Below are 6,000 nucleotides of genomic sequence, written 5' to 3'. Positions count from 1 at the left end.
CCTTACAGCTAAAGCAATAAGAGAAAGAACAAAAAATCCCAAAGTTAGCAGAAGGAAAGAAATCATAAAGATCAGATAAAAAATAAATGAAGGAAGCAATAGCAAAGATCAATAAAACTAAAAGCTGGTTCTTTGAGAAGATAAACAAACTGATAAACCATTAGCCAGACTCATTAAGAAAAAAAGGGAGAAGATTCAAATCAACAGAATTAGAAATGAAAAAGGAGAAGTAACAACTGATACTGCAGAAGTACAAAGGATCATGAGAGATTACTACAAGCAACTCTATGCCAATAAAATGGACAACCTGGGAGAAATGGACAAATTCTTAGAAAAGCACAACCTTCTGAGACTGAACCAGGAAGAAATAGAAAATATAAACAGACAAATCACAAGCACTGAAATTGAAACTGTGATTAAAAATCTTCCAACAAACAAAAGTCCAGGACCAGATGGCTTCACAGGCGAATTCTATCAAACATTTAGAGAAGAGCTAACACCCATCCTTCTCAAACTCTTCCAAAATATAGCAGAGGGAGGAACACTCCCAAACTCATTCTATGAGGCCACCATCACCCTGATACCAAAACCAGACAAAGATGGCACAAAGAAAGAAAACTACAGGCCAACATCACTGATGAACATAGATGCAAAAATTCTCAACGAAATACTAGCAAACAGAATCCAACAGCACATTAAAAGGATCATACATCATGATCAAGTGGCGTTTATCTCAGGAATGCAAAGATTCTTCAATATAGGCAAATCAATCAATGTGATACACCATATTAACAAATTGAAGGAAAAAAACCACATGATCATCTCAATAGATGCAGAAAAGACTTTTGACAAAATTCAATGCCCATTTATGGTAAAACCCTCCAGAAAGTGGGCAAAGAGGGAACTTACCTCAACATAATAAAGGCCATATATGACAAACCCACAGCCAACATTGTTCTCAATGGTGAAAAACTGAAACCATTTCCCTAAGATCAGGAACAAGACAAGGTTGTCCACGCTCACCACTATTATTCAACATAGTTTTGGAAGTTTTAGCCACAGCAATCAGAGAAGAAAAAAGAAATAAAAGGAACCCAAATTGGAAAAGGAGAAGTAAAACTGTCACTGTTTGCAGATGACATGATACTATACATAGAGAATCCTAAAGATGCTACCAGAAAACTACTAGAGCTAATCAATGAATTTGGTAAAGTAGCAGGACACAAAATTAATGCATTTGCATTCCTATACACTAATGATGAAAAATCTGGAAGAGAAATTAAGGAAACACTCCCATTTACCATTGCAACAAAAAGAATAAAATACCTAGGAATAAACCTACCTAAGGAGACAAAAGACCTGTATGCAGAAAACTACAAGACACTGATGAAAGAAATTAAAGGTGATACACACAGATGGAGAGACATACCATGTTCTTGGACTGGAAGAATCAACATTGTGAAAATGACTACACCACCCATAGCAATCTACAGATTCAGTGCAATCCCTACCAAACTACCAATGGCATTTTTCACAGAACTAGAACAAAAAATTTCACAATTTGTATGGAAACACAAAAGACCCCGAATAGATAAAGCAATCTTGAGAAAGAAAAATGGAGCTGGAGGAATCAGGCTTCCTGACTTCAGACTATACTACAAAGCTACAGTAATCAAGACAGTATGGTACTGGCACAAAAACAGAAATATAGATCAATGGAACAGGATAGAAAGCCCAGAGATAAACCCACACACCTATGGTCAACTAATCTATGACAAAGGACGCAAGGATATACAATGGAGAAAAGACAGTCTCTTCAATAAGTGGTGCTGGGAAAACTGGACAGCTACATGTAAAAGAATGAAATTAGAACACTCCCTAACACTGTACACAAAAATAAACTCCAAATGGATTAAAGACCTAAATGTAAGCCCAGACACTATAAAACTCTCAGAGGAAAACGTAAGCAGAACACTCTATGACATAAATCACAGCAAGATCCTTTTGGACCGACCTCCTAGAGAAATGGAAATAAAACCAAAAATAAACAAATGGGACCTAATGAAACTTAAAAGCTTTTGCACAGCAAAGGAAACCATAAACAAGACGAAAAGACAACCCTCAGAATGGGACAAAATATTTGCAAATGAAGCAACTGACAAAGGATTAATCTCCAAAATTTACCAGCAGCTCATGCAGCTCAATATCAAAAAAAACAAACAACCCAATCCAAAAATGGGCAGAAGACATAAATAGACATTTCTCCAAAGAAGAGATACAGATTGCCAACAAACACGTGAAAGGAGGCTCAACATCACAAATCATTAGAGAAATGCAAATCAAAAGTACAATGAGGTATCACCTCACACCAGTCACAATGGCCATTATCAAAAAATCTACAAACAATAAATGTCGGAGAGGGTGTGGAGAAAAGGGAACCCTCTTGCACTGTTGGTGGGAATGTAAATTGATACAGCCACTATGGAGAACAGCATGGAGGTTCCTTACAAAACTAAAAATAGAACTACCATATGACCCAGCAATCCCACTACTGGGCATGTACCCTGAGAAAACCGTAACTCAAAAAGAGTCATGTACCACAATGTTCATTGCAGCACTCTTTACAATAGCCAGGACATGGAAGCACCCTAAGTGTCCACTGACAGATGAATGGATAAAGAAGATGTGGCACATATATATCATTGAATATTACTCAGCCATAAAAAGAAATTGAATTATTTGTAGTGAGGTGGATGGACCTAGAATCTGTCATACAGAGTGAAGTAAGTCAGAAAAAGAAAAACAAATACCGTATGCTAACACATATATATGGAATCTTAAAAAAAAGATGGTTCTGAAAAACCTAGGGGCAGGATAGGAATAAAGACGCAGACATAGAGAATGGACTTGAGGACATGGGGAGGGGGAAGGGTAAGCTGGGACGAAGTGAGAGAGTGGCATTGACATATATACACTACCAAATGTAAAACAGATAGCTAGTGGGAAGTAGCCACATAGCACAGGGAGATCAGCTTGGTGCTTTGTGACCACCTAGAGGCGTGGGATAGAGAGGATGGGAGGGAGACGTAAGAGGGAAGAGATATGGGTATATATGTATATATATAGCTGATTCACTTTGTTATACAGCAGAAACTAACACACCATTGTAAAGCAATTATACTCCAATAAAGATGTTTAAAAAAGAAAAGAACAAAAAGAGAAATGCCCTCCCCGCTGGCAGCCAAGCCTGGATGAGAACTTTCAAATGCAGTTGAGGTCAGCCTTTGTTGCCATCTCCATGCAGAACACCTCTCTCCTTAGCACATGTGAGGGACTGATGCCTTCCAGCCTGGGGGTCTCAAAACTTGGCTGAAGGAAAGGCCCTGCCAAATAAGCTGTAACATTATGTTGATTACATGCAATAAATTGCTTATTTCAATCATAAAAAAGCTACGCTAGTCTTATTAATAGGAAAAGAATTTCTTCTGCCCTTCTGTTACACAAATATTTTAAATGTGTTGCTTTGAAGGAGGGCAAGTAATTATCCTGCTCCCAGGTAAGCCACATGTTTACTGGATTCAGATAGACTCTGGATTTTCATTATTTGTTAGTAAATCTCCCCACACCTCCACCCCCCACTCCCCCATGGACTAAGGCTCTTGAGGACAAGAATGTGTCTAAAATCTCAGTATCCCCAGATATTGGTAAAGCCTCGAGAAAGCAGAACAATGGTCCAGGCTGATCAGTATTAGGAACTGGATGAAGGTTTCTGTGGCCAAATCAGTTGGAGCATCGCTGCCTACGACATTCAGCTTTTGGAAATTCATAGCCCACATTTGAATACCAGAGGCCCTGAGAAGGATTGCTGTAAATAACTCAGTTTAACTTTGTTCAGTCCAGTGTGTCTCAGACTTATATAACCACCCTTTTTTTGGGTTATAGTTTGGTTTCTTTAAAAAATTATTACTGTGATGTATTTTGAGCATGCAGAAACTCTAGAGACTAGAGTAAGTACCCTGGTGCCTATCATCCTCTATGTTCAGTGTTAACATTTTGTCAAATTGTTTTGGATTAAAAAAAGAAGTCAAACACTTATTGAGTTGATAAGGAGCCTACAAAGGGGAATGCTGGCCTACTGTACTTGGTGGGCTCCCCATGAGACTTGGCCCCTGTATTCATGCTCCACACCAATACTAATAAGCCCTCCTGAAGCATTTAAAAATAAATTAAAAAGAAGGTGGAGTCTGGGAATGCTGGCCTGGGGACAATGGCTCCCATCAAGAGAGCACTGAGAAGAGAAGTGACCAGGGGCTTGGAGGTGGCAGGGGAGGCAGAATGGGAAGCACAGATGTGGTCAGAGGAGTAGAAGGGGAAGCTCAAGGTTCATGGCCCCAGGAGCTGGGGAGGGAGGTGTGAGTAGGCAGCTGGCTGCCAGCAGCGCTCAGCATGGTAGAGCAGTTGAAGAAAGAGAAGCTGTCCACAAGGTCACTTGGTTTAATTATCCAACATCTTGACTGCGCTCCTGAGATATGCCAATTCCGGGCTGGTTACGGGATTTCAGCACTATTTGAGGAAGCAGCTTTAGTGTAGTGCTGGGGAGGGAAGCCAGGTCTCAGGTACTTCATGTGGGGATGGGAGCAGCAGACGCAGAGGGACTGGAGATCAGGCCTGGCGGCCCTGGACGGGGCTGCAGGGCCACGTGAGAATGTTCGTGTTAAGATGGTGGATTGAGAGAATCATTGGAGATGGAGGAGAAAAGACCTCAAAAAGAGGAGAGTGGGAAGGAGCCAGTGGGGGAAGGACTGACTGGGGGAGTTGGGGTGAGGGTGCCTTGAATGAGCGGCAACCAGGGCCTTCTGAACGCAGCTCACACGGAGCCGGTGGGTTCCCTTTGGGGGTTGCTATTTTGGATGAGGCCAGTAGCTGGCAATCACAGCTTCACTGATTTCTGACTAGGGAGGAGGTGGTCCTGAAGGATGTGTTGAACATCAAATGGTCCCAACTGTGTTGAAATCCTTCGGGGTTACTCATTACTGTCTCCCAATTGTGTGCTCTCTCCCTGCATTATCCAACCCAGGGGGCACCTGGCAATTCGTAACCATTTCTCTCTGATCACTGGGGCCCAAATCAAGCCCAAAGGATTGAAGAATGTCATGATAGCTCTGATGCCTCTCTGCCACCACTCCGCTGGCCAACGAGCATTGGCATATGTGACTCCATTCTGTCCAAAACTAATTCGGTGCTTAAGAACGCAAGCACTTTGCAAAGACCATCTGTTTACACTTCTGCTTAAGGAACTCCACTCTCCTGTAGCCTCCTAGGATTGGCTTCAATAAATCCTGACACGGAGGGATATTTTTTTGGCGGGCCTAGAAATTGAATGTTTTCCAAATGGTACATTACTGATATTAAAACCGATTTGTGCGTCACCAGCCATCAAAGAAATGTACTAAATAATATCTCCAGGAATGAAAAGGCAATTGAGGAGCTTGTCCATGCGCATTTATCAGCAGAAATACTGGCCTCAGCTGTAAAACTCAGCAAGAGAGAAACCTATGGATCCCGACACACAAAGACTCCCTAGGTATAGGCAGACCTAAATCCACCTAAATCCACCTCGAAACAGCTGAGAAAAAGCCAGCTGCCCCAGGCAGCCCCAGCTTCACTTCCTTCTCCCAGCCTGTGGCCACCAGGCACACACTGAAGATTTTTGATGAGGGAGGCCTGGGCACGATTCCCGACCCCAGCTCCCCACACACAGGGACCGCGTGTGATCTTGCAGAAGCTACTCAAACACCCCAAAGTCTCCGTCTCCTTGGGAGTAAAGCATCGTCCTCATGAGGTTGGATGAATAAGAAATGACAAATAGCACACAATAGGTTGATACATCTTACTTTACTTCCTTTCCTATCTGCAGCTCTGCGTCCCTCCAGCATGTGTGTGGACACTGAGAAGTCAGTCAGTTTATCCTGCCTTCGCTGGGGTGGGTTTGCTTGCTGA

This window comes from Stenella coeruleoalba (genome assembly GCF_951394435.1).
Source record: "Stenella coeruleoalba genome assembly, chromosome: 16".
In the NCBI taxonomy this organism is placed as follows: Eukaryota; Metazoa; Chordata; class Mammalia; order Artiodactyla; family Delphinidae; genus Stenella; species Stenella coeruleoalba.
The sequence above is the reverse complement of the archived record's forward strand: the minus strand, read 5'-3'. Positions refer to the sequence as shown.